This window comes from Crocuta crocuta, unplaced genomic scaffold, assembly GCF_008692635.1.
Source record: "Crocuta crocuta isolate KB4526 unplaced genomic scaffold, BGI_CrCroc_1.0 scaffold279, whole genome shotgun sequence".
In the NCBI taxonomy this organism is placed as follows: domain Eukaryota; kingdom Metazoa; phylum Chordata; class Mammalia; order Carnivora; family Hyaenidae; genus Crocuta; species Crocuta crocuta.
In genome coordinates this window covers 484,218-511,617 of record NW_027551570.1, presented here as the reverse complement: position 1 = coordinate 511,617, position 27,400 = coordinate 484,218, and the positions used below count along the sequence as shown (strand labels likewise).

Here is a 27,400-nt window from a genome sequence, read left to right as displayed (position 1 = left end):
TTAAGTATTTTCCATTACATTTAGCTTTTTCAGTAATTGAGAGGGAGTTCCTGGCCAACAATGCAACATATTTAAAGCAATCAGTATGTCAGAGAAACCTGCTCACAGTGATGAAACCTTCTGCTTTCTGATATGCCTGTGCAATGATAACACTAATTCATGACTCTGGTAATTTGAGAAAGTGTTATAATAAGCATCGTCTCTCAAAATCCTCATGAAATGAGCCTTCTTTAGAAGGAGGGATGCACAGCTCCAGGGGCCAATTCCAGACCTTCTGTGAAAGCAACCTCAAAAAGAAAGAAATCGGTAATATTTTTTCCTGTGATATACAATCTTTCCTCAACAGGTGATCCAATGGAATCTTTACTCAAGGTGTACTATCTCTGAATATTCTGTATCCTTAGGCTTGATACACTAATTACTTTTTACATTAAGTTTTCCTTTACCTGGCAAGTAACCTAATTCAATAAGTGCAGTTCCCCACTATACTCTTCCCTTAAAATACTACTACTATCTTGTGATGTTGTTCTTGCAGCAACTCCATGACAAGTTCATTGCTTTCTGGTTCCAAAGACTCAGGTCCTACCCCATTACTAAGCTTCATGTATCTTCCCACCTTGAGAGCAATAGTATCCTTATGGGTTACAATAATTCTCATCCAATTCTGTGAAAGAAGGTCATTCTTCTAGGAAGAAAAGCCTCCTGCTGCAATCTTACTCAATGGTCTTAAAAGTAAAATTATACTCTTCTCTATCTCCATATATCACATGGCACAACTGTGCCCAGGTCCCAATGGATGTAAATAAGATATTGCTGTAGTGGTGTACAACATGACTTGGGAAGCTATAGCAGGCTTTGTCCTCAGTTCTTTGTCTCTGAATAGAACCATCTGACCACCACTGATTTGCATGCCATTTCCCCGACCTTGATTTTTCCCTCACAGTGCAAGAGCTGACAATGTATTTTATTCTGCCTGACCAATATTTTGCTTTGGTTTTTTCCCTTTCATTCCTCTATTCTGTAGCCCACAGGGCCACCTCTACTGGAAAATAAAATGTCCCATTAGTAGACACACTATTCCCATTCAATGTACTAGTTGACTGGCAATTTCAGGATACAGGTAGCATACAGTATTTGATGAAACAGTTATGTTTAAGTAAGAACCCTGATTCTCCAGATCACCCCTGGTGTGCCCAATTATATTGCCCATATTCCACCTGAGTGCTACTCAACACATTTGCACATATATGTACATATATGCATACACACACACACACACACACACAAGGAGAAGGAGCTCGTGGGAGCACAGTAGCCATGGAGATATCCTGTTTTAATAAAAGTGTTGCAATTGATTGGAATGGACATATGTAGGCTTATTATCTCTCCTCCCTGAAAATCCTTGCCTCCTTAGTGATTTTTAAATTAATGTAACTAAGCNACTACTACTATCTTGTGATGTTGTTCTTGCAGCAACTCCATGACAAGTTCATTGCTTTCTGGTTCCAAAGACTCAGGTCCTATCCCATTACTAAGCTTCATGTATCTTCCCACCTTGAGAGCAATAGTATCCTTATGGGTTACAATAATTCTCATCCAATTCTGTGAAAGAAGGTCATTCTTCTAGGAAGAAAAGCTTCCTGCTGCAATCTTACTCAATGGTCTTAAAAGTAAAATTATACTCTTCTCTATCTCCATATATCACATGGCACAACTGTGCCCAGGTCCCAATGGATGTAAATAAGATATTGCTGTAGTGGTGTACAACATGACTTGGGAAGCTATAGCAGGCTTTGTCCTCAGTTCTTTGTCTCTGAATAGAACCATCTGACCACCACTGATTTGCATGCCATTTCCCCGACCTTGATTTTTCCCTCACAGTGCAAGAGCTGACAATGTATTTTATTCTGCCTGACCAATATTTTGCTTTGGTTTTTTCCCTTTCATTCCTCTATTCTGTAGCCCACAGGGCCACCTCTACTGGAAAATAAAATGTCCCATTAGTAGACACACTATTCCCATTCAATGTACTAGTTGACTGGCAATTTCAGGATACAGGTAGCATACAGTATTTGATGAAACAGTTATGTTTAAGTAAGAACCCTGATTCTCCAGATCACCCCTGGTGTGCCCAATTATATTGCCCATATTCCACCTGAGTGCTACTCAACACATTTGCACATATATGTACATATATGCATACACACACACACACACACACACACACACACACAAGGAGAAGGAGCTCCTGGGAGCACAGTAGCCATGGAGACATCCTGTTTTAATAAAAGTGTTGCAATTGATTGGAATGGACATATGTAGGCTTATTATCTCTCCTCCCTGAAAATCCTTGCCTCCTTAGTGATTTTTAAATTAATGTAACTAAGCCCTGTAGATCATATTCTATCTCAACCTAAGAATTTGGTTTATGCAAGATCATTTTATTAGTTGATCATAAGAAGACCTTTATTTTGTAAGTAGGGACACTGGATTGTGAACGTAGAGGTCAGGAGTAAGATCTTTGCTGTCAAACAAGAGCTCAAACTGTACTGCTTTCAGATTTTGGACTTTGTATAAGGTTCATATCTCAAAACCTCAGTATTTGCATCTCTAAAATGAAAATAATAATGCTTCTCCATAGGCTTATTGTGGGAACAAATGAGACAATATTTATATATAGTGCCACCTTGCTGGGTACATACTATATAATTAATAAATGGGAGCTTGTATTGTATTGCTTTTTCATTATTGTTGCTGACAAGAAGCTGTATACTTAATAGAAAATAAAACAATTGCTCCTTGCATGGAAGAGGGCACTTGTTGGGATGAGCACTGGGTGTTATACAGAAACCAACTTGACAATAAACTATTTAAGAAGAAGGAAAAAAAAAACTGCCCCCCGTCAATGAATATGAACATTTTCACCTATAATACAATCCTAGGGCAGAAGTAAATTCTGTTGCCAGGTTATATAACTGGGAAAACTATTTTCCCAAATCCACTGCAGAAGGTTTTACAACTGAAAAAAAAAACCAAACAAATACTAAGCCAGAATGGCTTGGGGATTAGCAATCAGAAAATCTGCTAAATATTAACCATGGATGTTTATAGTATTGTCTTTTTCTTTTCCTTAAGTTATGTGTCAGTATTTTTATTATAAATAATCCAAAGGAGGAAAACATGGAAGATAAATAAAATACTGTATATTTTTATAAGGGGAAAATGTACAAACTATAATGTCCCCCTTTAAAGCCCTGAGTTTTTTATAATGCAACATGACAAGATAACAACTACTTGAATTGAAGCATAAAATACAGGTTTCCAGTATTTTTTGTTTTATTTCATGTAGTTAATAAAATTGCTTTTATGGTGATTTTGCAACTAATAGTTCAGTTACACAAATGACTCTGCTCTTACAGTATTTCAATAACCTATGATATCTAGGTCAAAAATACTGTTTTAGCCATTTGAGATTTCTGTGCTTTTCATCAATCAGAAATCAATTTAGATTAACAAATCAGAATGAAGTTTAGTGCTTCCCACAGATTAAAAAATGTATACTTCAAATACGACAAAATGCATAGTCAAAAACAAACAAGCATGCTAAATGCAGTTAAAGAAACACACTGCTCTCTCAAGTTTTGTTTTTCATCTGTAAGAACAAAATGATAAGAGAAAATAACTCCTAAAGATTATAAAATATCATAGCGTTTCTGATGAAAGAGTCAACACTTTAATGTCTCTCCTTCCCGCCTGGCTGAGAACTCAGGCAATCAAGTCATTCATTTTAACTTGATATTTTCAGAGCACTGGAAACCACTCTCTGATGTTCTTACCCTGACCCCAGTGACAGGAGTTTAAGGACTCAAAGCCCTTTGGTGTGATGCAAGGGTCTCTGTCACTCAGCCAGATCCCTTGGAAAATGGGGGCTGGCCCTATGCTGGGCGCAGGGAAAGGAGTTTGGGGCCGGCTGTGGATGCCTGGAATGGGGGATCCTGGAAGGCAGATCTTCTGACTGCTTCTGTCAATCCAGAAAAATTAGATAATCTGACCCAGAAAGAGGAAATGGCTTGCACAGGGTGGGCAAGCTCTGCAAAGGGCAGAGGCCTTCTCAGTCCTATTCAGTTGGGGTTTACAGACTCCAGAGGAATAGGTGGCATATAAAAAGTCTTGGTAATTAGTTATTAAATGAATGAATGAATGAATAGGAACTTACTTAAGGGATAACTTTTTTTCTGTCATCAATTTGGCCAATTTCATTTCACACTTGAAGAATACTGGATTGGAAAGAATTTTGTCAATATCTTTTTTCCTTCCCTTTTTGGTTTCCAATAGGTATTTTGTCAAAAATCCTTTTAAAAATGAAGCCAGTTTAATTGTAACTGCTGAGGAACTGTAGAATTGGTTCAATTGAAAGAAAACAAATTATGGCAAAGCAGGAAGAATTTCCTTGGAACAATGTGCAATGGTGAATTAAATGACTTTATTTTGCTTTTTAATTTTAGTGTTTTTCATATGTATAGACCTCTAAGATTTCAAAGTAGGGCACATAAATTATAAGTTTGCATTGCCTATATTTCAACTGATGAATAACTGATTCCCCAATATTATAGAAGTGAACCAACTGCAGTTTCCAAACAATGGATAACATTTAGAAACAAACAAACATATACACACACACAAAAAGCCTATCCACAAATCAGTGTGCTATGGAAGGTCAAAGCCTGTGTAGCAAAGACTTTTCCTTACAATAGAGTACAAGCTAAATAAAAAAGAAAATATTGAACAAAAGGAGTGATTCAGGTTACAGTTTCAAAGTCTTGGGAAAATTCTATTTCTATAGTATATTAACTTGAATAAGGAGAGGGAAAGAAAACCCATCTTTAAAATTACTATTGAATAATTAAAATAATAAAAACAGGTTATCTTTCAGCATCGAAGAATGTTCATATATTCATAGAACAAGGGCTTACATTTATTCACATCCATTTTTTAAAATTATGATAAATACCATAAAGTAGAAATGTCAAAAGCTAGGACTGCTTATAGCAGGAGTTTCTGACCTTATTTGGGGTACAGGAAAGCCACTCTTGGAGAAATTAGTTCTGAAGGATGTTTTCAAGTCCATTATTTAGTGGGAGGGCATGGTAGACTAGCTGGGGAGCAATATTGAAAGAAGGAGGGATATTTGCAGGAAGCACTATGAAAATAAAAGGACCACAGGGCCTATGAGAAATTTTAAGAATAATGTGACTAAAAAGAAGAGAATAATAAGGAAGAGAGATCACTCCAAAAGGAGATGTTGGAAGATCAGAAAGCATCTTGGTGTCCAGGTTAAAGAGCTGGGCCTTAATCCTAAAAGCAATAGGAAGACACTAAAGAATGTGAAGTGGGATAAGATATGGTCATATGAGTGTCTCTGAAAGATCATTCTCATTGAATGTGAACAGATTATGGGCAATATAAAAATGTTTGACATTAGTGCTGCAAAGTGATGATAACGGATTTGATTAGAATCCTAGTGGTAGACATAAAGAGAAGTAAATAATAAATAGGGATTTCAGACATATGCAACATGTGGTTCAGAAAGTTTGGTCTGGATTTTAAATACTTGGTAGAGAAAATTGGGTTCCTTACTTCTTTTGTAAGAATCTTGAATTTGGAAGTACTTATTTCTTTCACTTGATCTTAGCCAAAAGGTCAAGAAGCGATTGTACTTATTTCTTTCAGATAGAATGCAGAAATTCAGCTCCCAGAAGGGAATTTGATACAATATTCATGCTGACTGTCAGCCACTTTTGTTAGCTTGTGAGGTGTCAGGCCCTCTGTGAAAAAAACTTTTTTTTTGTACCTGATGATCAGTTTCCGTTTTGTGTTGTAAGTTCTTTGCCTATCATATAGTCCCATAGTTTTGTGGTTTTGAGAGTGTGTTTCACGATGAAGGAATATTAATATATACTTGGAAAATGTTTCATTGAGCAAATATAAACTGATTTTGATTTTGCAAGACATCTTTGAGTCACCACTGTGACTCAAAACACAGGTTGTGTGAGGGAGATACAGTAATGACACATTTCCTTAATTATTTGAACATAGGCAATTCCTCCAAGATCATCTTTATAACTTGTACTTTATAAATTATTTTTAGGCAACTCTTTGTTAAATGACAGTCTCTTGTTCCAAGCAGTACCTTTTATTCAATAGTTTAACATGACTTAAAAAAACAAAGTGAGGGTGCCTGAGTGACTTAGTCAGTTGAGTGTCGACATTTAATTTTGGCTCAGGTTATGATCTCACAGGTTGATGAACTCAAGGCCCATATCTGTGCCGTCAGCACAGAGCCTGCTTGGGCATCTCTCTCTCTCCCTGTTTCTCGGTCTCTCCCCTGCTCGCTCGCTCGCTCTCTCTCTCTCTCTCTCCTCTCTCTCCTCTCTCTCCTCTCTCTCTCTCTCTGTCTCTCTGTCTCCCTGTCTCTCTCTCTCTCAAGTAAATAAATAAGCATTAACAAATAACCACATGGTNCAAAGTGAGGGTGCCTGAGTGACTTAGTCAGTTGAGTGTCGACATTTAATTTTGGCTCAGGTTATGATCTCACAGGTTGATGAACTCAAGGCCCATATCTGTGCCGTCAGCACAGAGCCTGCTTGGGCATCTCTCTCTCTCCCTGTTTCTCTGTCTCTCCCCTGCTTGCTCGCTCACTCTCTCTCTCTCTCTCTCTCTCCTCTCTCTCCTCTCTCCTCTCTCTCTCTCTCTCTCTGTCTCTCTGTCTCCCTGTCTCTCTCTCTCTCAAGTAAATAAATAAGCATTAAAAAATAGCCACATGGTCTTTCCCAGGAGATTCCATAAGATTTGTCTGGAAATATTTAAAATGTTCATATACTTTACAGGATGTTAAATCTTGAGCAAACTGGCATGTGCCACTTATAATCCTTTTGCAGTGACCATTTAGGACAAGTTTATCATATATTTAGCTGGTTAATTTCCATATTTGTGGTGGCATTTGTTCATATTGTGTATAGTGCATTATGTTTGGATTTAGTGTGAAGGCAGCATTCAGAAGGAGGGTGAGCAATATCAATCTAGTCTTTCAGATTATAATCAATGATCTAGCCATGGTAGTATGTGGAAAAATAGTTAAGGATAGGGAGGGAAAGGGGTTTTCTTGTTTCTTCTACTCACTGCTTCCTATCCTTACCTAAATTACTATCATTATTACCTAAGATCCTGAATACAGTTATCACTTATGTAAAACTTTCTGGCCTGACTCCACATTTTGGAAATCTAAAGCAATCAAAACATTGACCTCTACTTCTAAACCCATTTTTTTAAACATAATTTGCTGCCCCTGGTAGTCAGATAATTTCTCTAAGATATATCTGACTACCTGCCTTTAAGATATATACAATGAATATGTAAGAGATGTCTTTATGACATCTTTATGTATTTCTTCTCTTGGTAATTAAAGATAAATGTATACCAAAGATTCCAGAAATACACATTAAAAGCAACAAAGTGTAAATAAAAATGATAGTGCTGGCAATGATGCTGATACTCACTGAACAACCCATACTCATTGAATTGCAGGCTAAGTGTTCTATGCAATGGCAGGAACATAATAAATGGTGTATAAATGCTAGTCATTATCACCATGCCTGTTTAATTCTTCTAATTCAATTTTGTATGATAATCTAAAAGTTATAAACCCATTTGACTTATAACTCAATTTATAATCTTGAAGAGAGAATGAACCAAGTATCATTAGCCAGGATACAAAAAAAAAAATCAAGATTGGTTAAGCTAAAGTTATTTTAAATATGAAACATAATTTCCTATCTCTTTTAGCATCTCCTTCATCTAATAAAACCTGCGGCTGGCATCATTACATGCATGACAAAGTGAACACACACACACACACAAATACATCCCTAGGGCTTTTTGTAAACACTTGCTTCAGAGGATTCTTAAGCATTTGCTCCACAGTTTGTCCTTCCAAAAAAGAAAAGAGGAATCTCCAATTTCAAAGATTTTGAAGCAACAGAATATTCTGGTTTATGTTCAAAGGTAATTTCTATTCTTACAGACCATATTTGGAGACTGGCAATATGAGACTGGGAAACCTCTATTAGAAGGTATTGAACTGAGGAAAATGCATGTGTTCATGTACCGAGCAGATAAAAATAATGTCAGTGCTTAGGTTTATTTCATTCTATACAGCTACTCTTACCCCTTAATAGTTTTCCAGCATAATGAATTCCAAAGCTGGCACTAGAATTGGGAAGTACTGTGCCCAGAAGATGAAAAAAATCTGTACTATGAAAGTGAGAAGAATTTGAAGTGAAAATATTTTTGGCCAAGGGAGACACTGTTTTTAATCATAGCACTGCAACTTAATAGCTGGGGTAACTTTGGTGGTTAGTAGTCTTGGATCCTAAGTTTCCTCATATGCAAAATAGGTTTAAGGATAATTCGATTTCAGAGTCGTAGCCAGCTACTGAAATAATACGCNCTAAAGCAATCAAAACATTGACCTCTACTTCTAAACCCATTTTTTTAAACATAATTTGCTGCCCCTGGTAGTCAGATAATTTCTCTAAGATATATCTGACTACCTGCCTTTAAGATATATACAATGAATATGTAAGAGATGTCTTTATGACATCTTTATGTATTTCTTCTCTTGGTAATTAAAGATAAATGTATACCAAAGATTCCAGAAATACACATTAAAAGCAACAAAGTGTAAATAAAAATGATAGTGCTGGCAATGATGCTGATACTCACTGAACAACCCATACTCATTGAATTGCAGGCTAAGTGTTCTATGCAATGGCAGGAACATAATAAATGGTGTATAAATGCTAGTCATTATCACCATGCCTGTTTAATTCTTCTAATTCAATTTTGTATGATAATCTAAAAGTTATAAACCCATTTGACTTATAACTCAATTTATAATCTTGAAGAGAGAATGAACCAAGTATCATTAGCCAGGATACAAAAAAAAAAAATCAAGATTGGTTAAGCTAAAGTTATTTTAAATATGAAACATAATTTCCTATCTCTTTTAGCATCTCCTTCATCTAATAAAACCTGCGGCTGGCATCATTACATGCATGACAAAGTGAACACACACACACACACAAATACATCCCTAGGGCTTTTTGTAAACACTTGCTTCAGAGGATTCTTAAGCATTTGCTCCACAGTTTGTCCTTCCAAAAAAGAAAAGAGGAATCTCCAATTTCAAAGATTTTGAAGCAACAGAATATTCTGGTTTATGTTCAAAGGTAATTTCTATTCTTACAGACCATATTTGGAGACTGGCAATATGAGACTGGGAAACCTCTATTAGAAGGTACTGAACTGAGGAAAATGCATGTGTTCATGTACCGAGCAGATAAAAATAATGTCAGTGCTTAGGTTTATTTCATTCTATACAGCTACTCTTACCCCTTAATAGTTTTCCAGCATAATGAATTCCAAAGCTGGCACTAGAATTGGGAAGTACTGTGCCCAGAAGATGAAAAAAAATCTGTACTATGAAAGTGAGAAGAGTTTGAAGTGAAAATATTTTTGACCAAGGGAGACACTGTTTTTAATCATAGCACTGCAACTTAATAGCTGGGGTAACTTTGGTGGTTAGTAGTCTTGGATCCTAAGTTTCCTCATATGCAAAATAGGTTTAAGGATAATTCGATTTCAGAGTCGTAGCCAGCTACTGAAATAATACGCATAAGCTGCATGCCACGTATAAGCACTCAGTTACTGAACACCTATTATGTACCAAGACACAGTCCTAATGATGAGGAATCCCAAGTGAGCAAGATAAATATATTTCCTGGACATACATTTCCTAGGCATGCAGAAAGAAGCCCAAAAAACAAATATATTTCAAATACATAGTGTCAGAAATACAGATTGAGAAACACTCAGATACTCTTCACAGATACCAAGAAGAGATAAAGATTGAAGAGCTTTTTCACCACAGAAACCTAAAGAGCAAGAAAACTACATGTAGTGTATGATCTCAGATTAGGAAAGAGGAGAAATGGCTACACAGGGCAATTTTGGAATATTTGACGAATCCAAATGTGAACTGTGGATCTGGTAATATTATATCAATGTTAAATTTCCTGATTTTGATAACTATTCTATGGTAAGAATGGTAGTTCCTTGCTCTTAGGAAAGAGACACTAAAATATAGAGGAATAATGGAGCAAAATGTTTCCAACAAGTCTCAAAAGACTCAAAAAGATGGAACAAAAAAGGGAGGAAGGATACAAAGGCTACAATAAAGCATTTGGGGAAAATGCAAATAATAATGAGTCTATGTGAGAGTTCAGTGCACTATCCTTAAAACTTTTCTGTCAGTTTGAAATTTATATATAACCAATACACAGGCATTTTGACTGAGCAAAGGTAGAAAGTAATTCAACAAGTATCATTCCCTGTTTTCTTTGCCTTGGAACCTGACTTTCTAGAGTGAACTGTGCTAATCTTATTTAGAATTCAGCAGTAGAAATTGAGAGTTACACTTTATATGTCCTCTATATTGAGTAGTAGAGTTCTACCTCAATGGGTTTGATGAATTCAATAATTGTAAAGTACAGGACTTTAGGTAGAATTATGTTACTGACTTGAATGAGTTGAAAAACAACCCTGAACACCTGGCACATTTCCTAAAGCTGGTGTTTTATTGGGAAAACAAGCTCAATGTGTAGTGAGCACAAACAGCATATTGGCATTTCAAAGCTAAGGAATTAACACCACCTTCGTGTCTCCTAACAAGTGAGAGAAATGAAGAACTGTAGTTTAGTAAAGAGGAATTTGTGGTTTTCAATTTAATTACTCAAGCATTTCTTGGACTGGGTCAAATATTCAATGTGTAGCACATGCTTTAAAATCAAAACTGTTCATTATATTCATTTCCTGATTACTCAAATTAATAGTGTCGCACATAAACCCATTTGTGTCAACTAGAAGGTTTACTTCTGAATTATTAGAATAAGTGTGCATGCACATGTATGTGAATTTTGAGTTTGTATACATGTTGTAGAGCAGAAAACTATGTATACAAATCTGAAGTAACATATTCTCACAGATAAAAATGTTTACAGTATGTGAAAAATAAGGCAAAATAATTTTGTAAAGTACTATACATTGGTTTTATGAAGAAAATTTGTACCTTTGACTTGTACAAAGCAAGCACCTGTAAAAATACAAAATCTAGAAGTACTGTAATGGTTATTTATTTTAAGTTTTTTCTTTGGCATTGTTGGTCTTTTGACCTATTTCACTCATGGGCAAGGAAATAGTATCTCATCTATTTTCCCCAAATTCCTTAAAATTCCATAATGTGAAGACAATTCACTTCTCCCACATGTTGTATTGTCTTAAATGCTTTATCTTATTACCATGTGAGTATTTATTCTAAAATGTAGGATAAATAAAAATGCAAGCCTAGAACTTTCACTTTGAATTACATTAAGGTTTCATATAGCATGAGAGAGCTGCCTGTGTAGCCGGTTTTGAAGAGCCAGCCCCTGGAGAGAAGGAAATTTTATGGAGGTAAGCCAGATTTTCTGCACAACGGCTTTCTCTTTTGGACATTTATTGATTTTTGACATACACCAAGATGTGACTAAGCTGGGTAGAGAAGTGGCTAAGCATCCTAAAATACAAAACAGCTTTTGGTAACTTCATATGTTTGGGGAAACAAGAATTGGAACTCTGGTACAACAAAGCATCTAGAACTTGATTGACCAAAATTCCACTGATGAATAAGGTTCACAGAAGTGAGACTGGCACTCAAGACCTGTTGTTTCATTGGGTCATTATCTGATTAAGCTACACAGGAGATGAAGCAAAGGAGCCAAGCAGTAAGTGTGTGAAAAGCAACCAAATATGACTAAAAGAGTTGTGTGGTGTTCTCAGCATTTCTACCATGTTCAAGAGACCAAAATTCAAGACCTCTGAGAAGGAGTGGCCTTAGTAAACACTCCAGGCCCTAACTGGGATCCCTGGAGGGGATATACCATGTGAGGGAAGCTAGAGCGGACTAAACCATGCCAAGACTGCAAACTAGTGTCAAGTTAGTTCCGGATCTGAATGGACTTAGTAATGTGTCTCTTTATGGTGCCAAGGGATAGGGTAAATCATTGCTAACATTCTTCACACATAATATTGAGAGTGAAGCCAAAATTTCTTGGGATATTAAGAAAAAAGACCAGAAGAAAAAAAAAAACAGGCAATACAAAGTGACACAAATAATACAGTTATGAAATTTTTAAGGAACTGTGATTAATAACTGTAAGCAAATAGATGACCAAGTAGAAAGTTTTAACAGAAAATAAGAAAAGAATCAATTGGAAAAATTTAAACTAAAAAGTACTGTATTTGGCATCATAGCATGATAAATGGGACACAGCTGAAGAGAGATGAATGAACTGGAAGACAGATCAATACACAACTTCTAGACTATAACACAGAAGGCAAAATAGATGGAAAGTACAGAGAGAAGCACGTGAAACATATTATGTAACAGATGAGCCCAAAACATGCATTATATGTTTCATATCGGTATTTCTTACAATAATTCCAAAATTTCCATCAACAGTAGAATGAATAACTACATGTTGGGATATTCATATCATAGAAAACTATTTAGTGTTGAGAAATGAACCATTGCTACACACAAAAATATTGAATCATTCAACCATCATATTATACAAAAGAAACCATATACAAAAGAGTACATGCTGCATGGTGCCATTTACATAGAACTCAAAAATGGGTGAAATGGATCATTATTATCAGAGAGGGGTTAATTACCGGAGCTGCTGGGGATGCTGTGAGTATTCTTCTTCTTTACTCAAGAAGGGGTTACACAAGTGTATCTGCTTTTGGAAAACCCGCTGTACTGTGCACTTATGATCTGTATGATTTTGTGTATGTATGACAAACTTCAGTTAAAAAATATTCTAAACAATTAAAGCCTAAGTATATTAAAGTTAAAATTAAGATTAAATTTCTGAGGGATGAGTCATTTTCATTTTCCCACAGCTAAGAAAGTTTAATTGGACATTGATTGCCTTTGGCTTTCAAAGAATGCAAGGAATTAATCAGGAGACGGTATCAAAATATGAAAAAAATAAACCTAATAGGAGGTGCAGGGAGGATGTGTGTATAGCTGAAAGATGACTCAGTAGCTCTGCATGTCCTTAAAAAAAGAGTAGAGTAGAGCCTGCTGGAGACCAAACGAACTGTCCCAGCAATTTGTCTCCCTCTTGCAATCCAGCAGACCTAGGGATAGTTGATGTAGTTGAAGGCAAGAATCAGAAATATCAGATATTAATAATTATACTACTATTGAATTTATATACTAATAATAAATCCAAGTGTGAAAAGTACACTTATCTTGATGAGAACTGGATAATATATGGAATTATGGAATCACTATATTGTACACCTGAAATTAATACAACCCTATATATTAACTACACTGGAATGAACATTTATTTAAAAAAAAAAAAGTATTTCCAGTCTTTTTCCAATCTTCTTGCCAAATAACAGATTACTTTTTTCTCTGTATGTTTTTTATTTGTTGTTGTTTGTTTATTTGCTTTTCACCATTTCTAGACATAAAATATCCCAAACTTATTTGGAGCTTCTTTCCTTTATACTCTTTTGATAAGGATTTCTTGATTCTAGACACTGATTTCCTTGACAGCAGGGTTATTTCTTACTTGGTTATGTATCTATATTTCCTAATCAAGCACCCATCAAAGAGTAAGTACTAAACATATGTGTGGTGTGTGTTACTATGATAATTTAAACCCAGGATTTAAATTCGGGCTGATATTTAGTATTTTCAATATGGTACATGTTTTGCATTGTTTTTCCTGAGAAGAGAAGAAAATAACCCAGGAACTATGCCATCTTTGGCAAACGTATTTTAGGATGCATTTGTGCTGCTGTGATTTAAAATCTTGCTAAATTTTCTCTGAGATTAGAGCTTTTGCCTGTGATTTGGCACATATGTTTATGTGGATCATATGTTTATGATCAGCTTTTACATTTGTCTCAAGACCAGGCTGGATATTAGTAAAAATCTCCATGTACCTTTTTATCCGATTACTGTTTTGTAAGTACAAAGCATGTCCACTAATTATGTCTCTAGATGGCTCCCCACAAATGTAATGGGAAGAAAATCACAAATTGGCAAATTAACACTTTAAAAAGCCTTCCTGGGAGCGAGGCTACATGGAATGTGAAACCCACCTTAATGAGGTCAGTGTGACCACAAATGTTTTCTACACAAATGACCTCAATTCTATAAAAATACCCTAGAGGAATTTGAAATGTGTGAAAAAACAAAACATATTTGCTTCATGTTAATATCAAAATTTTAGGTTTTAAAATCTTATTTGCTTTGAATACAACTTCCAACAATCCAGGCTCACCGGCTCCAGTAGCCAATAGATATATTGAGATGGAGAGCAATAGAAAATTTATGTGACTTGGGTGCCTGGGTGTATCGGTCAGTTAAGCATCCAACTTCAGCTCAGGTCATATCACAGTTCATGAGATCGAGCCCCACGTCGGTCTCTATGATGACACCTCAGAGTCTGCTTTGGATTCTGTGTCTCCCTTTCTCTATGTCCCTTTCCTGTTCATTCTCTCTCTCTCTCTCTCTCTCCTTAAAATAAATCAATATAAAATAAAATGTAAAGAAAATAGTTGTGACAGTCTCTAGTACATGCCCATCTTCTTTTTCAATGGTCACTATGACCTAATGATAGCTCATTGATGATTCATTTGCTTGAAAAATTTTCTGAACTAGGTCCAACATTACAAAAATGGTGCACAGGAAGTATTTTGTCACTACTCTATACAACTGCATCAAAAAGAAAGAGAAAAAAATTCTTGCTGTCATACTATGTACACTTAATCCCATACATCACTATTAATCATAATCATATAATATTTTTACTATTAAATAAAACCTTAGGGGAAATCTTACCATTGAGATAAGGAATACTGAGGTCTAGAGACTCAGCACCTTCCTCAATAATCGATAGGTAATTAGTAACTAAGTTGAACTACAAGTTACTCTGGCCTACAAGAAGGAGTTTTTCCTGTAATATATTTTTTGGAGTAGCTCTTTACAAATGTGATTATGAGGTTTTTTTTAAAAAGGGAGATAAAATAAAGCTCTTATCCCACTCCAGTAAAACCTTTACATTCTAACAAGGAAAGTTCAATAATAATTGTTTCTTAGGTCCCTATAACGACTACTATTTTTAGGTACTCATCCTCAGCGGATAGATAAACTGAGAAAAGGAAGAAAGAAGAGTAAAGTATGCAGGAAGACTCAAGATGAAGAGGAGATAGGTAGTCAGAGAAAGAGAGCACCAGGGTGGAAAAATACATATCAAAGCTTAGGACAAAGGAACTCGTTTGGAAAATATTGTATGAATATCAATCGTATATGTTTACATGCAAACTATTGCTGTTGTGGTGGTTCAGAAATACGTTCGTAAGTTCTTTAGGGATTCATTTCTGATGAATAAAATATGGTAGAAACGATGGTTCCTGATTTCCAAGACTAGTCACAAAAGGCACGTGACTCTTTTCCTTCGATCTGGAATCTCTCACTAGGTTAAACCAGCTGCCATCTTGTGGGGATAGTAAAGCAGCCTTACAGACAGGCCACTGTGGCAAGGCACTAAGCCTTCTGCCAACAACTGATACTAACGTGCCAGCATGTAAGTCACCTTTGCAATGGATCCACCAGCCCTAGTCAAGCTTTCAGAAAACTGCAGCCCTGGCCAATATCTTGCCTATAATCTCATAAGAGATCTTGAACTAGAACCAGTCAACTAAGTCCCTTTTAAATTCCTGACTTCTGGAAACTGTGACATAATAAATCTTTATTCTTTTAAACCATTAAATTTGGGGGTAATTTGTTACAATGCAACAGATAACTAATAATGTTATCATACTGAAGTGAAAAGCAGTGTCACAGAACTCATAAAATCCCATTATTGTGGTACGCCATATGTAACGACTGTTCCGGTAGATTGTGAATCAGCCATTCCATATGGTTCAACCTACAGGACAGGAGCACGACCAAATCGTCCTGATTTGCTCTGGACTTCAGTCTCTCAGGATACTATTGTTCAATGTGTTTGTCCTTTTCTAAATTAAAATCACATGGCAATATAGTCCAGATTTTCGGACACAATGTTGTGATGTAACTGTTGGAAACCAATAATTTGTGGATTACCTCTCACTTTAGACATGTAAATGATAATTATAAGCAAATGATGATCATTCTCTCTTGCAAAAGGTATTTTGGGCTTTTGACTTGGAACAAATATTTGAATAAATGATAAAATATGCTTCAAATATCTTACACAATCCCAAGTAACAAAAGTCACTTTCTTTTGATCCTTAGAAGCACTGGTTGTCCTTAGGGCAATGTGTTTTCTTTAAGGATACACACACACACACACACACACACACACACACACACCACAGTCTGTAAGTATATAATTACCTTTGAGTGCTGTCCTCATTTTAATACGATTAAGATGCCTCAGCTGACCCAGGTAACACAAAATTAGCCATTTGATAACTTCCTATCTTATTTGGCACAACCTTTGCCATTTCCATGTTTCTACTGACAGAATATATCCAGCTATTGATTGAGCATTTATTTCTGCTTCTAGTCTACCTAGAACTCTCACATGTGTGCTTGATTTAATGCAAAGGTGTATGTGTAACCTTTACAGAACAAGATCACAACAATTTCTCACTTATATTTTTCTTTATCAGCATTAATTGAAGACAAATCTTAAATGGGATGTTATAAAGACTGGTATATTTTACCCTGACTGCAGATGCAAAATTCTGCTATTATTTTGAAAGGCTTTCCTCAATTATCTTTCTTAAGAGTTTGTAGGGATGTGTCATCTATGAATAACTGTCATGGGGTGCTTATGTTCTTCGAAAAAAGAATCTTTGAGCTAAAATTCTGTAATTGCTAATGAAACTACTCTGTCACCTTAGGAATCTATTGACAGTAGAACAGATATGGTTCTTAGTTCTTATGGTTAAATCCCACAAAGGTTTGGTCAACACCAGTGATTCATTGGAAGCAATAAGGAACTCTTCACAAATTTAAAACTAAAATCATTTTCCATTTTGTATATTAGCAGAGCACGAACTTACCTAAATTCCTTTTAAGAGCTGATAATGTTAATTGTGCTTTTCTCTGGATAATAAGATTAGAATTGATCTTTATTTTCATTTCTGTTCATTTATACTCCTTAACATTAATTTTAAGAGTTAATGTGTATTTCTACTCTATTCTATGATATAAATAGGCAATATTAGGATTTATATTTATACTTAATATATAATTTATATGCTATAAATGTAATCTTTGTGTAAACACAGTAACTGTCTGGCAAACTGATACTAGAAGGAATATATAAAGCTACTAATTGACTCAAATGTAGGTATAGAAATCTTATTGAGTCTTTTTCTTATTTTATTTTTATACAGCTCAGCCTATCTCTATACCCTCTAACAGAGAGAGATTATGAGTTGAAACACCTATTGTGCCCACATGGGGAAATTCTGAACTTCTTAAACAACTGGCAAATAATGTGTACAGCTTGGACTTTCTTTGAAAACAGAATGCTACATTAAAGGACAACAAATCTGGCAATAACTCAAATTTAACAGGTTGCTGCAGCAAACTAAACAACCAGTGTGTGATCCCACAAGAGTATCAACAGTGCATTGTACTGAGAATAAAAATGCTTATATTAAATCTGCCAATTTGCAGTGGGTTTTATGGAGGTATAATTTTCCATTTTAAATGTAAACTTCTCTGTACAAAAACACTTGAATAATTATGAAAATGTAAGTAATCCTTTGCAAAAAGTAATTATGGTGAAGGAGACTTTCCTTTGCCTTCAGTGTTTTATGAGTGTATTTGGTTCCATAAGCAAACTAATTAAAATGTTGCAAGACACACTGAAATGCTGGCATTTTAGATGGAAAGCAGTTGTACTCCTGGCAAAGGCTGTTTCATGTTTCTAAGGAATTTTGAAATTGTAGTTATAATAAACTATTCAGTCAAGCAAACTGAAAACAAGAGCCAAAATCATGCTCTCAGCTTTGAGATCTGTAGCCACTTGCCACCACAAAGCCGTGAATTTCCTAAGTATAAAGTGGGATGAAAAACACAGTTTTTGTTAGAAAACATTTGAAAGAGGGGGAGATTGAAAAAAACTGTAGTATTTATATAGCTAAAATAAGATAATATAATTTGGAAGTCATCTTATTGTTTTCGGTTATTTCCATAATTTAAAAATGATTAGCCAAATGTCTGGCAAATAATGTTACCACCACAAACAGGATTGCTCTAGCGTAACAGATAATAAGTTGAAGGACTGTATTATGGTGAAGGGTCAACAGTAGATACTGTACCAGAGAGTCCTGGATGTATAAGGCAGCTGCAGAACGATTATTAGGAGTACTGCATCCAACAGACTGCATTTGAAATTTGAAATGTCCATCTTCTTCACTTTGGCCGGTCATGCTTTGGGCAAGTTTACTGAGTTGCTACTTTTTAACAATCACAGAGGTAGGAAGGGGAGTTTCAGTAGTAAGGAGTCTAACATAGTGTCTGTATGCACGGATTTTACAAATGCAGCCCTTCTAGAATGCAGTTTAGCATATTAGGGAGTTATGGGCTCTGGGGTCAGATCACATGGGCTTAAATCCTGGCTTGTCCACTAATTATGTGTGACATTGGACAGGTTAATTTGTTTAGTTAACTACTTAGTTAATTAGTTGAGTATGCTCATCTGTGGAATAAGAATTATAATAGTCCTACCTCATGCAGTTGCTATGAAAATTAAATGAGTCAGCCTATGAACACATTATTCTTAGCACTCAGTATAGATTATTTGCTATTATCTTACTTTCACTCCAACACAGCAGTGCTATATATATTGCCTACTAGATAATAGCTAATTTTACATAAAGTAGATATACAGTAATAGTCAAAGATCAGAAAAAGCCTCTAGAAAGCATAGCTCTGGGCACTGAAGCCTTTACTATTTGTATGTAAAATAAAAGGATACACTAGGGCTATTACTCAAAGATGCTCATGTCAAACATGACAGAAGGCATACAAATAACATCTGAGTGCAGCAAGAGGCAGTAGGAGAACCATTTTTATGAAAGAGAAAAAAACCCAGAAGTTTAAAATTTTATCATCATCCATCACAGCTATCATTTATTCAGTGCTTACCCCTTCTGGATGCCAGGCAGTAAATAAACTCTTTAGATGTTTTCCCAATGAATCCTGAAAGCAATCTTGTAGAGCAAGTACTGTTATTTTACCCATATTGCAGGCGAAGAGGCTGAAGCTCAGATAACTTCATTAAGTTTTTCCAGTCTCTACAATGGCAATAAAGATATGACAAGAATCCCGTCTCTGAGGCTACAGTGTACGTTATTATATTCTACTGCAATCCTTATGATATTATGAGCATATTTCCATGTCATTAAATGCTTTTCACAAACATGTTTTCCAAAGGCTTCAAGGTGTCCTAGTGTATCTCTGTGTCATTCTTTATTTGCCACTTTCGGTCCTGCCAAATATTTAAGTTGTTTCTAGTCCATTAGCTATTGTATATTATTTGCAATATAAATCTTCATGTATAAGTTTTTATATACATATTTGATTGGTTTCTTAGTACAGATTCCAAGAAGCAGAGTAACTATGCTAAAGGATGTGACCATTTATAAAACCTTTAATACACTGTCTAATTACCCCACCAGGAATGTGATAGCAATTTGCTCTGTCTTCCATAATTTTAGAGGTTGCTCATTTCACTGAATCCTTGCCAATCCTGAATGTTAGCAATATATCTTTTCTAAAAGTTTCTTTTCAATGTGTCGGATTTTTAAGTCTCCTATTGATTTAATTTGTATTTTTATTTCCACTGGGGTGCTTGGAGAGAAAAGTATCACTTATTGAAAACAAAATGTGGACAATACTTTAACAGTCATTCATATTTATTCTATTATTATTCCTCGAGCTTTTTCCTTGCATCCAATCTTTGCATTTCCCTTCATAGAATTTTCTAAAACTGCAAGGTCCAATTTATTGTCACAATATTTGTCATGTTTTCCCAACTTGTCTAGACAAAGTTTGTTACCTTCTCTGATCTATGCAAATGCCTTATGTTATCACTTACTCCATTATAGTGAAATTATGGTTTACTTCTCTCATCTCTTCTAGATTATGAGCTACTGAAGAACAGATCAACTCAAGACTTACTGGATCCCCAGGACCTAACAGAAGGTAAAAACTTCCTAAGCTGCACTGGCCACAAAAGCACACTGACTGAATTTTAATCAAATTTTTATTGTTTGTTTACATTAAATATTTACTCAGCTTTAATCAATAAGATACTTAATTCCATGCTATAGGACAGTATAAAACCTGAATAAAGATGTGTAATGGAATTACCTTGTTCTAAAAGAACTTGTACTGTGAAAAAGAGAAAATCAGCCTTGCTGACTGGTTGGAGTTAAGGACTTAGAAATCATTGAAATGTCTCCTGTCTGTCTTGCACTTACTGTGTACACTTAAAATAAACCAGGCTCTCTTTGCAGGACACTGTGTGTGTGTGTGTGTGTGTGTGTGTGCGCGCGCGCGCATGTGTGCCTGTGTCTATAATATCCTTTAATTATTAAACATTTATGTGACTTAGCTGTCATAGTCTTCATTTAACACACAAGAACACTATGTTGGAGATATTAATTAACAAGTTTGAAGTCAAAAAGTAATGGTAGAACCATATTTGAATATTAGTAACACTGACTCCAGAGATGATGCATCTGCTTTAATAACATAATGAAGTTAAAAAAAATTAGTGAGAATACAGATAGAAAACAGGAGGTCCAAGGATGTTGGTGATGTCTAATTTTTTCTCTTCATTTTGAAGAACATACTTACAAAATATCAAAATCAAACTTGTAATGTTAAATATTCTCATTTTATATGCTTAGATTGTATTAAAACTTCTTCATATTACAGTCAGATATTGAAGGAAGAAGAAAAAAGCCACTCTGTCTTGTCTTAGGTATCTTTTCAGATGGATGCAACAATAGTTATCAAGTTAACTTCATGGCCATTGTTTGTCAGTGAAACTCTCAGAAAATATCTTTGCTACGTGGCATGCCGTTGGGTTTTTATTGATAAAAACAACAAAACCGCAAGGGAAATGCTACAGCTCCTTGAGCCTGACTGATGCGTGTGGCTGGATGTTTACGTTGTTTAAATAAAACACAGAATCAGTATGTTAAAAGCAGACAAGACTTAGGAGGTATAGTAAGGCCTTGTAGAAAAACGAAACCTAGGGAACCAAATCCACATCATTCTTATTGTCAAGGGGTATACAGTGCAAAAGAAATTCTCTTTCAAGAGGCATACATTGCAAAAGAAAGTTTCTGCTGTAATATAATTGCATAAATGGATTCAAGAACTCTTCATAGTGTGCATGTGAGAGTGCATGCAATGGAGCCCATTGGTAGGCTGTTTAAGCCTCTGCACTTCTAATGGTGGTTTTAAGTATCTAAAATATTAAAGTACAAATAATTACAAAGAAACCAATTACATTAAAATACCATTACCAAATTATTTTTAAAATGTGATATGGTCATATATGGTCTTGCTTATTAACACATTAAGTAACAGATTTCGCAGCAGGTTTCATAATGATTGTTAGTTCAAGGTGGTCATTAGTATACATAAATCAAGTTCACTGCAGCAACAACAGATTTCTATTATGTTTATTGGTGACAAATTCACAGGAATTGCCAATAGTACTATGGTTTGTCGTCTACATTCATAATTGAAGGAACTACTATATTGACTCTAGAGAAAATATCACTAAATATAACTAAATATGTGATTTTTAAAATTTCTAGGGGCGCCTGGGTGGCTCAGTCAGTTAAGCGCCCGACTTCGGCTCAGGTCATGATCTCATGGTTTGTGGGTTCCAGCCCCGTGTTGGGCTCTGTGCTGACAGCTAACTCAGAGCCTGGAGAGTGCTTCAGATTCTGTGCCTCCCTCTCTCTCTGACCCTCCCTTGCTCTCGCTGTCTCTCTCTTTCAGAAATAAATTTAAAAAACATTAAAAAATTAAAAAAATAAATAAATTTCTAATCATACACATACATACCCCAAATAAGAGCAACAACAAAAAAACTATTAGAGTCTACCCACAGATCCCAAGTTAAGAACTTCTATTTCATATGTTTCCACTTTAAAATACAATTTGCCATTTCCCCAAAAAGTTAAAATTCTGATCACTGGAAAGAGAGAAAAGCTGAGTGGGAAATTATCTTATGAAACACAAACAAACATTACCACAAGAAAAAAAAACATGTTTTCTATTTTTTGTATCTATATAAGATAATGGATGTTAACTCATTATGGCAATCATTTCATAATATATGGAAGTCAAGTCATCATGCCCTGCAACTTAAACATAAATAGTGCTATATGTTAATTATATTTCAATAAAACTGAGAGAGAAGTCCAAACACATAGGCATACTTGTACATAAGGAAACTAAATGAACAATTATGGAAATGAGATAGCTATCTAGATCAGTCAAATTTATTGATCTCAATGACTAGAAGTCCAAAGATTTAGTATTATTTTGTTGTCTTAAATTTTACAACATGTTGCTAAGAATATCATATTATTTTCTGTTTTTTTCTCTTACCTGCCAGAATCACATTCTTTGTCTTTTTCTCTATCTACTCTCCTTTTTATACTATTTCTTCTGCAGGAATAGTTACATTGAAAAACGTATTTGCATTAACAATAATCACGGTTTAAAAGAAATGTTACGGTGTTAATAAGAGACATAATTTAAATAAGACTGGCTTTATCTCTCAAGAAATCGAAATTTAGATTTGCAGTTTGGCAGCAAACCCTATTGTTATTGATGCACAGTGATGCTACAATAAAGGTCTTGATTAATTACTGAAACAGAGAGGCAATAAATTCATTATTTTCCCCATAAAGAAATGTGAATGAATCTGCCAATCCTCTTTACTTTTATGTTAAATATAAACACTTATATTTTTAAGTTTCTTTTTTTTCAAATTCTTATTTAAATTCTAGTTAGTTGACTTACAGTGTAATAAGGGTTTCAGAGTAGAACTTAGTGATTCATCACTTACATGTGAAACACCCAGTGCTCATCCCAACAAGTGCCCTCTTCAGTTAAGAATAGACACATTTAGGGGCACCTGGGTGGCTCAGTCGGTTAAGTGTCCGACATCAGCCCAGGTCATGATCTCACAGTTTGTGGGTTTGAGCCCCGTGTCAGGCTCTGTGCTGACAGCTAGCTCAGAGCCTGGAGCCTGCTTCAGATGATGTGTCTCCCTCTCTCTGAGCCTCCCCTGCTCATGCTGTCTCTTTCTCAGAAATAAAAATTAAAAAAAAAAAAAAAAGAATAGACACACTTATCACTAAGGTTAAGATGACATTTAAAATTTTTAGGTGTTGTTCTATCCTTGGCAAATAAAATTATGCCTTCTAAGATAAAAGATACACTTTTGAATGAGAAATGACTTTTTAGGGGAGCCTGGGTGGCTTAGTCAGTTAAGCGTCTGACTTTCGCTTAGGTCATGATCTCACGGTTCGTGGGTTCGAGCCCCGCGTCGGGCTCTGTGCTGACTGCCAGCTCAGAGCCTGGAGCCTGTTTCAGTCTGTGAACCCCTCTCTCTCTGACCCTCCCCTGCTCACGCTGTCTCTCTCTCTCTCTCCTACAAATAAATAAAATATTAAAAAAAAAAAGAGAGAGAGAGAGAGAAATGACTTTTTAAAAATTTGCCTAAGATAAATTCTGAACAAATTAATGGACATACAAGGCTATGCTAAAGGCTAAAAACATCCTTGGGAAAGACTGTGTCAGTGAGCACCCACTCATTAAACTAATTGCTTAAGCTCTTAAATGATATATTGTCATATACTATGAGTTTCAGCGACTGCAATTCAATATTAAACATTCTCCCCCTCTAATCTTCCCCTGTCCCCTAACCACTTAAGGAATGGTCTTCTGTAAGTCACCCTCTGAAAATTTAACATAATGAAGGAAGGACCCATTTAGACAACTTTTAGAACACTAAGTGTGAAATTTCAAAATGCCACTATTTTACTGAAAATGTCCATTCCTTTGTTCCAGCAGCCGTTTGTAGGAAGAGGAGTGAGCGTTAGAGTAGTTAAAAGCAGAAACAGAAATATAAGAAAGGCCGTTATTTTGAGATCTATCTCTATCTCTAATGACTGACTACTCACAGGTATTTAAAGTTTAAAAGCTTTTTTTCCATTCTTGAATATACCTTTTTGAGCTTTGACTGTAAATTCAAAGAGAAAGAATAGTACTTTTATGGATTTAATACAGCCTAAAAGACACCCCTTCTGGTTCTAATTTCACATGATGGTTTGGGTTTGGAGCATTCCTAAATTGTCAGATGCATTTTTCTAAAAGAAGAGGCAAAATGAAAACATTTAGATGGATTTACATCTTGGTTTAACTTTTAGAAAAGAGGAGGGAAAGGATTTTAACTAACTGGTGCATCTCTGATAAGACAAAATATCATCCCTGTTGATACCTATTACCAAAAAAGTCTATTGCAAATGGTTTGGGGGTTTTTTTTTTAGTCAAAAGATGATCTGGGTTGTGTTTCTATATGTTTTTTTTTTACTTATTGAAATACTTAAAGTTAGAAATGTTTGTGACACAATATTTCAAATTTATGTGTTTAGGAAACTACGGGTGTTTTCAGACATGACATTTTATGTGACCTTTTACGATTATATTAAAATGACTTTGGATAATTATATCTTTTTGACCGTAGTAACAAATGGAGAATATAGATATGAGACAAAGGAAGTTGAATCAGAGGTGGAAAATGAGAAACAAGATAGCAATAAGAGTGAAAGGTAACTATAGAATTGAGAGAAAAGTGGGAAGAAAGGGAAAGAAAAGGAAATAGAAGAGACATGAAGAAAGAACTCATTTTTTTAAAATTTTGTCAATACAGCAAAGTAGATTTGTGAAAAACTTCTCTGTAGTAAAAAAAAAAATGAAAAACTGAATAACATATAATAAACATCCTTTGAACTATAAAAATGAGGTTTCAAGGTAATAATATCAAAACCAAAAAGGAAAAGAAAGGGAAAGAAAGGCATGGTAAGGAGAAATTCATGCATGCAAAGCTGAATTTGTTGAGATGGTCCAAACAAAGAGGTGTGGGTTTTCATAGCTCTTAGGGGAAGACTCCAAACTGTGGGTGTTGTGAAGTGTGAAAATGCTCATGGTGTCAGCTTGACAAAGAGTTAGAATTAACTAGTTTTTTCAAATCTTCATTTGTTAATATTTTTGCATAGGTAAATGGTTTACATGGTTTCAGAAAAACTCTGTGAAAAGGTATGTGCAGAGAAGTTTTCAATCTCATCCATATACTTCTATGTTGGTTCCACCCACTGCTATTAATAACCACTATCCTCAGTTTTCTGTTCATCTTTCCATATTTCTTCATGTAAAACAAGCAATACTCTACTGCATCCTGGATTGTTTGGGGTTTTTTTTCCCACTCAACAATATATCTGGAAATCATCCCAAAGAAGTTCCTAGAGACGTTCTTCATTCTTTTTATCACCTGAATAGTAGTCTTTTGTGTACATCTACCATAGTTAAGTCAAAGCAGGCTTTTATGGGTATTTATTTAGGTTGTTTCCAAAATTTTGCTACTACAAATAACATAGCATGAATCATCTGTGTATAACTTGTTTGGTGTGTATTCAGGTTTCTCCTCAGTGTTTGTAGCTATAAATAGCATTCACTGCAGGCTCAATGCGAAATGCATCTGTGGGTTCCATAAATAACACAAATTCTTCCCCAGAGTGGCTTTGTATGCTTGTAAGCAATGTATGAGAGTATTTCTTCAGTTTCATCAATGGAGTGTACTTCCTAGTTTTTGAATTCTTGCCAATATATGAGAAATAATAGTGTAGTTTTAGTTTACATTTTTAAATTTATGAGTAAAATTTAATGACCATCATTTGCATTGGGCCATTTATATGTTTAATTTGAACTGTGTACTTTCTCAGCTTTTGTATTGGGTTTTCAGAAGTTTTCTTGATCCTTGAATTTTAAGAATTTATATATTGGGGCTATTCATTGCTTATCCATGATATGTATACATATATGTATATATGTATATATGTAATATATTACATATGTATATGTGTCTATATATGATATATTTATATATAATATTTTCTCCTAGTTTGTCTTTTATCTTATATTTTTATTTTTTGGGTTATCTATTTGTTTTCTATTTATTAATACAAAAATTTATTTTTATAATTTTATATGTTCAAATTTATCAATTTTTGGTTTATTATATATGAATTTGAGTTTTGGTTAGGTTTAAGCCATGTCCAGATTATAAGGAAACTTTATAATCTTTCAAACATAGTTTTCTAATCTTCTTCTAGTTCTTGTATAGTTTATTTCCCTACATGCAGATCATTCATGAATTTGGACTTTATTCTGGTGTTTGGTGAGAAATAAGGTCCCATTTTATTTTTTAATGGTTATTTAGTTGGCCTATCATTATTTATGTTTAAAAACCTACACTTATATAGATGAGCCTTGGAACTGACCTCCTCATAAAATGTAGACCTTCAAACTGCTATAATTTCAGAATAAGATAAACTAGAAAAATATTCACTTAGAAACATAGAGGATGACAAAGAAGTTTGCTTTTATTGGCCTGCATTTGGGGAAAAGTACTTTCTAGAATATAAGGCAAAACTAAACAGATATAATCACTTTCATGCAGGCTGATTTATCTACCTACAATGCAATCAAGTTGGCAAGTAAAAACAAAATACAAGGAAAAGCGGTGTGGAAATTTTTACACACACTTTGAGTAATAAGAATTAAAGTCAGGAAATGCTTAAAACCAAACAATTATAAAACTATTGCAAAGCAAGGCAAGTAGTAATTAGCTAAATCAGTGTGTATAATAGAATTGTAAATTTAAATTCATATTAGAAAATTTTAAAGTCTGAAAATGAATGAGTCATGCCTAACATGCAGCACCCGGCTGGCTCAGTCAGCAGAGCATGCAACTTTTGATCCTACGAGTTATGAGTTAAAGTCCCACATAGGGTGTAGAGACTACTTAAAAAATAAAATCTTAAAAAAAGAAAAAAAGAGCCATGCCTAACAGGAAGACAGAATTAAAACCATATAATAAAGCAAAAGAAGTTGGAA

The 27,400-nt window shown here is 34.9% G+C and overlaps 1 protein-coding gene and 1 long non-coding RNA gene across 6 annotated transcripts in view; one reads left to right on the top strand and one right to left on the bottom strand.

The window, feature by feature from the left end:
* LOC144220593 (uncharacterized) overlaps positions 1-27,400 on the bottom strand; it is a 402,447-nt gene that overhangs the window by 35,302 nt on the left and 339,745 nt on the right. For 3 of the 5 annotated variants that reach the window (XR_013331791.1, XR_013331790.1, XR_013331793.1), the window contains one exon: positions 19,334-19,482. The exons of the other annotated variants lie outside the window; for them this stretch is intronic. The gene's annotated coding sequence lies outside the window, so the exon portion shown is untranslated. The remainder of the gene's footprint in view (positions 1-19,333; positions 19,483-27,400) is intronic. 5 annotated transcript variants of the gene reach the window in all.
* LOC144220594 (uncharacterized) lies at positions 11,791-17,846 on the top strand. The gene is made up of 2 exons (XR_013331794.1): positions 11,791-11,879; positions 17,572-17,846. It is a non-coding gene; the product is annotated as an uncharacterized LOC144220594 (long non-coding RNA).